Genomic DNA, 9,722 nt, shown 5'->3' with positions numbered 1-9,722 from the left:
GAAAGAGAGCAGTAACAACCTCCAAATGGGCACTGATGTTAGATAATAGTGTCAGGGATAGGTTATACGGGCAGGAAGTATAATGCCTGTTCCTCCCTCACCACAGGTGAAAACGTCAGAGACAGGAGAATTTTTCCATAAATGTGTTCTTTTTTTAAAAAAGAGGAAAATAAGTAATACGAATGGGATAATAGTTTCTGCATGTGTTTTGTTATTAAATATATTGTAGTGTGTACAAGCCCAGAATTTTTGGTTTTCAGTATACTGTTGAGCTTCAAAGTGATTAAAAAATAAGTATTCTCATAGCATGAGTTAGGAATTTTATCATCCGGAGAAGGAGTAACTGAGACTTTTGGAACCAACGGAGGTAGTACAGAGTCATGGCTTATGGTACCAGGTACCAGCTGGAGGGGGACCTTTTACAAGAGCATGTAGTGGTAGGACAAGGGGTAATGGCTTTAAATTGAAAGAGGGTAGTTTTAGATTAGATATCAGGAAGAAATTATTCATGGAGAGGGTGGTGAGGCACTGGACCAGGTTCTCCACCAGATAACTTGTGGTTGCCCCATCCCTGGAAGTGTTCAAGGCCAGGCTGGATGAGGCTTTGAGCAACCTGGTCTAGTGGAAGGTGTCCCTGCCCATGGCAGGGGGGTTGGAACTAGATGGTCTTTAGGGTCCTTTCCAATGTAAACCATTCTATGATTCTATGACTTAGAAACCATCTGTTTTGAAGTGCCCAACAATGCTGCTATTGAAACTCCTCTTAAATTTCAAAGTAGGACTCACTGAAGTGAACAGAAGCTGTTGGCATGGCTCAGTGTTACATTTCCATCACTTTGCTAGTTCACACTCTTGTTTTCAAGCTTATCTGCTTAACTGTAAGCCTGGAAATTATTTTAAACAAAGAAATCCTCAGATTCCCCAGTGCATTCTCTAACAGGAAAGGATGACAAGTATGAGAGGAAACAACACTGCTAACTTCTACCAGTGCAGATAAACAGAAAATACTTCTCATCAGTAAATTCTGTAATTTACCTATGAAAAGCCCCAAAAGAATTTGAAGAGGGGTATGTGTGCCAAAGGTCAATCCCAGCTGCTGCTCTACTATCCAGGAAAATGTACGTATTTTAAGCTAATTGATATGGTTCAGATCTAAGCAAAGGGAGTCTGAATCTGTTTACAGGATGATCTGAAGAATGGATATTGCACAGAAAAAAAAGAGAAAGAAGGCAGCCACTGCCTCTGTTAATGTGAGGGGTGGCTGTAAACTTACCAGGTGCTTTGAATTCCCTGAAGGTGTCATTTACTAGAGGGAAAAATATCAGAATAGGCGTTTCTGGGCTCTCCCTGTCACCAACAATGTAACATTCCTTCAGATGTGGAGTTTCCTGATCATCTGGCATTTTTTTAGGAATTCCCTGTTTTTCGAAGTATTTAGAGGCTTCTTTCAGGGGCTGGTTGCCACAATAGGAAAACAAATCAAAGAAAACATCAGAACATGTGGGAAGCATTTGGACTCAATTTGAGCAAAACCCAGTTTCACTGGGAATGTTTGTGGGGTAAGGGCCAAGTTCTGACGGATTATAGTATGTACTCAGCTTCGGTGTTGTAGACTGTATATGGACCCAAGTCCTGGAAGGCCAGAGTTATGTGGGATGGATCTGGGTCCACATGCCTGTCTTTGAAAATCTACATCCCACATTTTGTATTAAAAATGCTGCCCTACAGAACATTTTATTCCAAATATATTTAAAGTTCTTAAAATCAAACTGCACTTGCATTTATTTGCATATCTGGCCTTCTGCATCAATCCCTTCTATTGTTACGATTGTATTGTCCTGAACGTACATTTTCCCATGCCTATGATTCCCATATGTATGATTGGATTGAGAAGTCTTAGACAATTCTAAAATACATTTAGCTTCACTCATTCAGCATCTGCTGCCTTCAAGTCAGCTAAAACACATTTACAAATAAAAGTGGGCAGATTCATTTTACTGAATGCTTACTTACTGATAACATTTGTACTATTCAATGAAGATATGTGACCCTGTTAGCTAAAATGTTAGCTTATTTCCATGATACTGTGAGAAAACACTACTTTTTATGTGTTGAGGATCAGAAATTCTGGGAACTCAGTGGTGAAACAGAGACATAGGTAAATAAGAACGTAAGAATCCTACCCCTGTCTGGGAACCTGAACTGTAGTTGAAATGCAAAATGACATCCACTTTCCTTTCCGGCCTCATAAGGGGTGGGTAACTGGTAGCAAAGGCAAATGCCGTATCAATGAGGATGAGGTGGTCTGTTGCTGCTGTCAGGTGGTTGGGCTGAGAGTCAAGCTCGCAGTCTAGAAAAGAAGCATTTTTTTTTTAAATTATTTTTCAGGGTTGGTGCTCAATACAAGAGATGTGCTAAGGAAAGTCGATTGTTAACAAAAAGAGAATTCAGCTTTTCTTGGGTCTTAGATCTACCTATATAGCTGATAGCTGCACTTCAGTCATTTCTCAGTTCCTCATCTGGCTTCCTCTTTTCACTATCTACTCTGCAATTTCTTTGGCTTTCCTCTAAGTAAGAAGGATTAACTTGGGGCTCAGGAGAGCTAATTCCATTCCCTGATTTTGTGTGTGACTCTGATCAGGTCAGTATTTTTTTTTTAATATGGAAAAAATGAAAATGGCACCTCATTGTCTCAACTTACTAAAGATCAAATATGTTTGGTGCCTTGCACTCTACGAGAACAGGCACGCAGCTGAGACAGGCATAACCCCTTGTGCAACATGGAAGACCTGGTACCAGACAGAGCACTAATTCCTGAACTGTGCAACGAGCAATACTGTTACAAAGCTTATATCTTACTTATAAGTAAAAGAGTAACATGAAACAGGGCTCCCTCACACATCCTTTAAGTACTGGCTGGTCAAGAGACAGCATGTGATGACAACAGTACCAAGCCACAAGTGTGCAGGCTGGTTGTCACACCAGCCTATCTGTGACATCAGCAGACATATGCTGGTTGACTGATCAGAGTCTTTCTCATCTATCAGTTGCTGGTCTTCATGAAATTTTTAAGGACTTATTTTTGAAGATTTTCCTCATAGCTAGTTTCAGCTTTGAACAACAAACCATTTCAAATATTATCGACAGGAATAGAACGAAAAGGCAGTCAGCTTGATAATCTTTTAAACATTGTTTCTTTTTCACAAGGATGGTCTAAAATGTAAATAAAAAGAGGATGCTATTACCATACCTTTCCATTTGGAAAACTTGCTCTCTAGGTAGTTGTTGTCCATCTGGAGGCCCTTTAGGAAGTTATGGATTTCTGAAGCTGCTGGACGTAACATGGCAACATCTCGAAAAATGTCTGCAAAGCTGTCAGTGGGACAAACCACTCGAGTATCCAGCTCATTTGGTCTTGCAGGGAATAGGGTTTCATCATCTGCAGGAGAAAGAATAACAGTTCTTGTATGTGGTCTCATTGCTGAGGTTGATCTGTGCAATCTTAATTTGTTTTAACATGTTTGGCAAAACTTGGACTTCTTTCTCTTTTTATTTCCAGGATCTCTGCAAATCTCACAATTTTTCAGCTAAGCTTGGAAAAGATCTATTTCTTCTTCTCAGTCCACAGTGGTAAAGGCCTTGTTTGTACTGTAAATTAAACCATCTCATCTACTGTAAATTCCTTTGCTTTTCTATGATTTTATCCACTACAGTAACCTGCAGTTACCCTGTCTTCCTTTGTTACTCTATGTTACAGTTTGTCTCTCAGTCACACACATAAAAAAGCCACACAAATGCATTATCTTGGCCACACAAACATAATTAATGTTCCTTATGCAAGCTCCTTGTTTAACAACCAGAAACTACCCCATACAAGTGCAAGAAGATAGAATAAATTACCCTTTTTGCTACATTTCTCTTTCTTCTCATCTTTTTCCTCTGTAGTATGTCCCTCTTGTGTTTTTCTGATTGAAATCCCCCAACCTGCAGAGTTTTCTTAATTTGGTAGCGTGTTTTGCAAATCATATCATTATGACTAGTTTGGAATGACTTGCAATAGTACTGAAGTGTATTCTGTGCTTTGTAGACTCCAGAGGCACAGGTGATTGCTCTTGTTTCTGTGAAGCCTTGTGTCATACTCCAACTTCCAAGAGAGGAACTGGAAGACTGTGGATCGCTAGGGAAGGCCTCCAATCCCTCCTAGTCTACAGGGATCTTTTTCTCCAGTTTTACCCTTGTGCTCTGAAAATGGCCTATATGAGGACCACTGTCTTTTTTTTTCCTATGACGGATCCCATGGATACTTTTCTTGAGCAACTGGACTGACAGCCATACTGAAATACATGGCACAGATTTCCCCCTGGTTTCCATGCGGATTACAGGAAGCTCTGAAGATGGAATTCCAAAATGGATTTGAAAAATTCAGTGAGAGAATAGCAGCACAGAGGGAAAAAGAAAGAATTAAAAAAAAAAAACAAACCAACCACAAATAAAACACAAAAACCAAACCAAACCAACCAAACAAAAAAAACCCAAACCACAAAGAGATAATAAAATAACATAATGGCATAACAGTAACCCACCTATGTCAGTAATTTTGTCTCGGGTCCATTTGTGCCAGAAGTCTTCTGAATTAACAGATATATACCAAGCATCCATAAGATTCAAGGAAAATACACTGCTCCAGATCCCTGTGAAATAGGATATGTTTTATGGAAAGTAAACTCGTAAAGACCTGGAAGCATTTTCATTCACAATGGCCTTCAGTACCTGCTGCATTCTCCAGCAAGCATCTTATTTACATTATCTGAGTGCACAAATAAAAGGAAATATCTTTATGAATTGGTCTATGAATCCATAATGTATACAAAGAATCTAAATTATTAGGATATGTGAAGAGGGCTAACACATTCATTTTTGTTACATGGCAAGTAATGTTTGTCAACTACATCTTAATATTTTCCACTTGTCCTCAACATTCCTTATGCATCAAATTCTCAGCATTTTTAATTTTAAAGGTTTTATTTATTTATTTGTAGCATAATCCTGTCACAGGTATGTACTTATCATGCTGAATGGTCAGCCACAAAACATTCAAGATTCATACACTAATATCCCTTAGAAAGAGGAAGCTGACTTAAATGTTTTGAAAAGAGAATGTGTACATGTATGAGTCTTTCGATTTGTCTTCTGATTTTTGAAAGTTTGAGACGTATCTGGGTTACATTTTCGAGTTCCTCTAGTAACAGCTGTAGCAAACTTGATGGCAGTCCAGACTGCCACCTACCCGCAATCACCCTTCAGGCTGAGAAAACACAGTCACCTGGTAAGGTTAGATGTTCTAGGTGTGCAACAGTGCCTTCCCGAACCCTCCAAACTGCAGAGCAAAACCTGGGGCTCTGGGAAGGAACCGAGTGATGGACAGAAGAGGCTGAACCTGAGTGGCCTGGCTGTCGCCTGACCCAGCAATGCCTGCCTGCGGTCAGAAGGACAGGCTTGGCCATGCAGGAAAGAACTGCAGGATGTATGTAGTCAGTCCTTGCTGTGTTCTGGGGCTGGGGTGCAAAGGAATCTGCTGAAAATCTTTCTGTCAGATAACTGTTACTGAAATAAGAAACACTGCCTCAGTGAGGGGCGCTGGGTCTTTGGCAGAGCACAGGGACAGTAATGTCCCAGCATTGCCCTAGAGAAGGAAAGAAGAAAGTGCCAAGATGGGAGGTGTAAGAAGGAGACTGGTGACCTGCTGGCATTTCTGACTATGGAAGGGGAGGCCTCGCTAGAATCATAGAATGGTTTGGGTTGGAAGGGACATTAAGTGTCATCTCGTTCCCCCTGTGATGCCATGGGCAGGGACACCTTCCACTAGACCAGGTACCTTGTTTGACATTGCAGCTGGGAATGGAGAGATTCTGACTGCTTCCTTGCACCTCACCACCAGCTGTAGTGAAATCTCCACACAGGCAAATAATCTTAACTTCTCAAAAAACCCCTGAAACTTCCTTTATGCAATTGGTGGAAGTAGGAAGAACAATGAGGCAAGAGATTGCTTTTGCAAGGGGGAAAAAATATTTCCTTACTGCTTTTGCTGTTCTTATGCAAGAGGGAAAAAAAGGTAAATATTATGACCTATTTGCACTCCAAAATGAAAGTGTTACCCTGGAGGATTAATCAGAGTTAGCTGTGGCAGGAACATTGTAGATAAAAGGCTGCATTTTAGAGGCTCAGGTTGCAGAAGAGACTGATGGTTTAACTTAGTGGCAATGTTACACAACTTTTGCTGCTGACAAAGACATAGACGTATTGCGAAGGCCTTGTGTCAGCAAGCATAACCACACATGAAATCAAATAAATCTGGTCAGCTGAATAAAATTGCAGAGAAATTAAAAAATCCTGCAGATAGTGACCTGTTGTTAGTTCTAATATTTACCATATACTGCTACTGGCAGATAAATATACTAACTACTCCCTTTCAGAAGAGGAGTTTGTGCAGGAGTGGATTATACTATATTATATTACATTTCCATGGAACAAAAAAATCACCTTCCAAAAAGCAGATTCTGGATTCTGGGATTTTCTTCATCAGGCGACCCATAAAGAACTCACTACCGAAATCTTCTGCACGAATGAAAGCACCATATTTTGGGAATCCTACCTCATAAGGGGTGAATTCCACCCATTCTGAAAGAAAAAATGTAAGACAGACTGATTACAGCAGCAGAGGCAAAAATAAGTTGAATAAAGATATGCTATTGGCCAAGTTAAGGCAGACTCATTTCTAACTAACACACTTTGCAAACAGACATTTATTCACTGTACATTTCACAGTGTTGAACATGAGGAGTGAATTGTCCTCTTACACCTAAAGTTCTCTTCAAACTTTAGATTTCGGAGGTAATTCAGCAGGTAATTTTATGATAATGTCCTCCATCATCTTGCTTTTGATCCTGAATGCAGCTGAATATACCAAGATGGTAAAAAAATTAACTACCAAAATTGTACTCTTAGGTGGATTGGCCCTTTAGAGGCATTGAACTGATTTCTTTACCTAGTCCCAAATTGACCCCTATCGGGATGAAACATTAAATGCAATTCCGAAGTATCATTACCTCTAAAATCCTGATCGCTGATGTTATCCTTCACATTGAGAGAGAGGTAGATGGGCAGGGGGTTCTGACCCTGAGTTAGTGCTTTCTGCTGATCTGTGAGCTTATGGGAGTCCTCCTGTTTTGAAGAAGGGCAGTAGCTGAGGACAGTTAGATGACAAAGGGAGCCTCCCCCTTCATCTAAGCTTGGGCCCTGCAAACGCATTGTATACTGGACTCCAGCTAGGATATTTCCCACCAGTTTAGTTCAGAGAGCTGCTGCCACCCCTGTCTCCAACCCTTCCCTGCCCAACACTTCAGCACACAAATAGTCTGATATTGAGTTCATATGCTGAAAAAAAAGTTCTGAGATTTCAATAGTGTGAAGAAAATGTTGTTATTCACATTATTTATTTCGGAAAAATGTTTATAAATATTTGAACAGCACTCTTGGCATGAAGTATTTTGTTCAGAAGGAGTAAGCCCTGCCCTGACTGCCCAGAAAATCAACTTTTCCACAGACCTGTGACAGAGCCAAGCCTCAAACAGAGGTAGCATTCAGTGAGACTTGACCCTTACTGCTTCTGCAGAAGAACATTGCTCATAGTCAGACAGGGAGGAAAGAGCAGGAGGGTTTGGGGCTGTGCCAAAGCTTGAGAGGGTGCTGAGCTGCAGGTGCTCCCCCTCACCCCGTCAGCCCTTGGAAGGACGGCTGTGCCACCGGGCTTCCCTTAGGCTGTGCTGGTCCAGGGAACAGGGCACTGGCCCCACAGGGACACTCACAGTTCCCTGCTGAGCCACCTCCTGGGAGTCTCTTTCACTACCCTGTGCTCAGGCAGTAGAAATTTGGATGTGTGTGGAATTATTTGTATTATGGGTCTAGTGTTTTCTCTTCTCTAGTAGAAATGGACAACGGGGAAAGAAATATTCTCAAATACTACAACAGAGCCTGAACATTGCCTTGGTGAAAATGTTTACAGGGTGACATAATCCCATTAACAGCTCAGAGATATTGCCTTTGGTTTTGTGTTCATGAATCCTCTTTGACTTGTCACACTGTGCAGCTCTGTTTTAAAAAGACAGCAGGTTTTTCATTTAAATATTTACACATTAATTAAAGTTGTTCATACTAGAAGTTTTGTTATTTCTCTTTATTCCCACCCTATCTGTACCAGGTGTGATGTTAAGATCTGCATAATACAGGCAACAAACAGAAAGAATGATACCACCAAGGCACATACTTTTGGTACTTCTCTAAAAAAACAAACAAACATGCAAAAAAACCCCTTTCTGTAAGGGTGGTCAAACACTGGCACAGGTTGCCCAGAGAAATTTTGAAGTCTTTTCCTGTGGAGATATTCGACAGCCAGTGGTCCTGGGCAACCAGCTCCAGCTGACTTTGCTCTAGCAGGGCTGTTGAACAAGACAAAAAGCAGTCTCCACTGTTTTTTGATTTACTGTCTACCCTCACAGTTATATTCACTAAATAAGCAAATCTGAAGAGAGAGCTGCTGCTGATGTACCTTTTCATGTAACATGGTTTCAATTATGAGTCCCCATAGATCCGTGAAACACATCTGATGTCCTTCCTGTTTCCTCTGGACCAACTCTCTCAGATAGTATTTCAGACGATCGGGGGCAAAACAGGTAAAGAACTTATTTTTGAGCACATGCTTTCGGGCATCTTTGAGCGTTTCCTTAAGATCCTTCTGGGACCAGTCAGGATCTTCATACAAGTTGGACATGGTCCTGAAAAAGAAACACACACAAGAAAATATGTGAGTTCTGAAGAAGAGCTTTGGGAGTTCTGGAGGTTCACGTATCAGGCCTTGATTTACATGCAAAAAATACACATGTGTGTGGTACCATCCACATATTTAATCAGGACTGAATTAATTCCAGATGCTGGCAAATACCCACTGAAGGAAACAAGAAAAAGCAAAGGCACAAAAAGAATGCCCTTCTTGACTGTAAAGATGATACAACTCTCCAGGTCACTTACAGAAAATTCCTACGAAGACTGCTCATCTTGGCCTTACCATGTTGTGCCAGATAAACCAGTGATGTATGAGACACAGTCCAAGACATTCAGTTCCTGCACACTGAGAAGGTGAGCATACATGGCTGTCAGAGCTCTCGTTCCACCACCTGTTGTCATGACTGCCACCACAGGTACCTGTTCAAACCCAAAATGCATGCATTTAGTGAGATGGTGTGAGAAAGGAGAGAGACATTATTGATTAGAAACGAGAACCTTACAGCCCTGGTAAAGTAATAAAGATACTGCATGCCACCAGTCTGCAAGGAGAAGACCTGAAATAAGAATGGGGCATAGAAGGAGTAAGAAATCCTTCACATTTCCTCTGCCAAGCAGCTGTGCATTAGGACATGAAATCCATCATCTCAAGCATCACATTTTCAGTTCTCTATTGCAAAACCAGTAACACAGACCAACAGAAAACTAGAGGAATGGTACCTCTTGCTATCTGAACCAGATTGTTATCAGATGCAATAGACAAGAAAACACAGTTGCTCTCTCATAGTTTCCACCTGAGTAGTAATAATCTCTGTTACTGAAGTTTGTTAAAGCTAATAGTACAGACCAATTCCCCTAACCTAAGACCAGAGATTGTTGGCACC

The 9,722-nt window shown here is 40.9% G+C and overlaps 1 pseudogene; it reads right to left on the bottom strand.

Annotated features, from left to right (window-relative positions):
- The window catches only part of LOC104507153, a 38,055-nt pseudogene that overhangs the window by 2,256 nt on the left and 26,077 nt on the right, over positions 1 to 9,722 (bottom strand).

This window comes from Eurypyga helias, unplaced genomic scaffold (assembly GCF_000690775.1).
Source record: "Eurypyga helias isolate BGI_N326 unplaced genomic scaffold, ASM69077v1 scaffold41173, whole genome shotgun sequence".
Lineage (NCBI taxonomy): Eukaryota > Metazoa > Chordata > Aves > Eurypygiformes > Eurypygidae > Eurypyga > Eurypyga helias.
The sequence above is the reverse complement of the archived record's forward strand: the minus strand, read 5'-3'. Positions and strand labels throughout refer to the sequence as shown.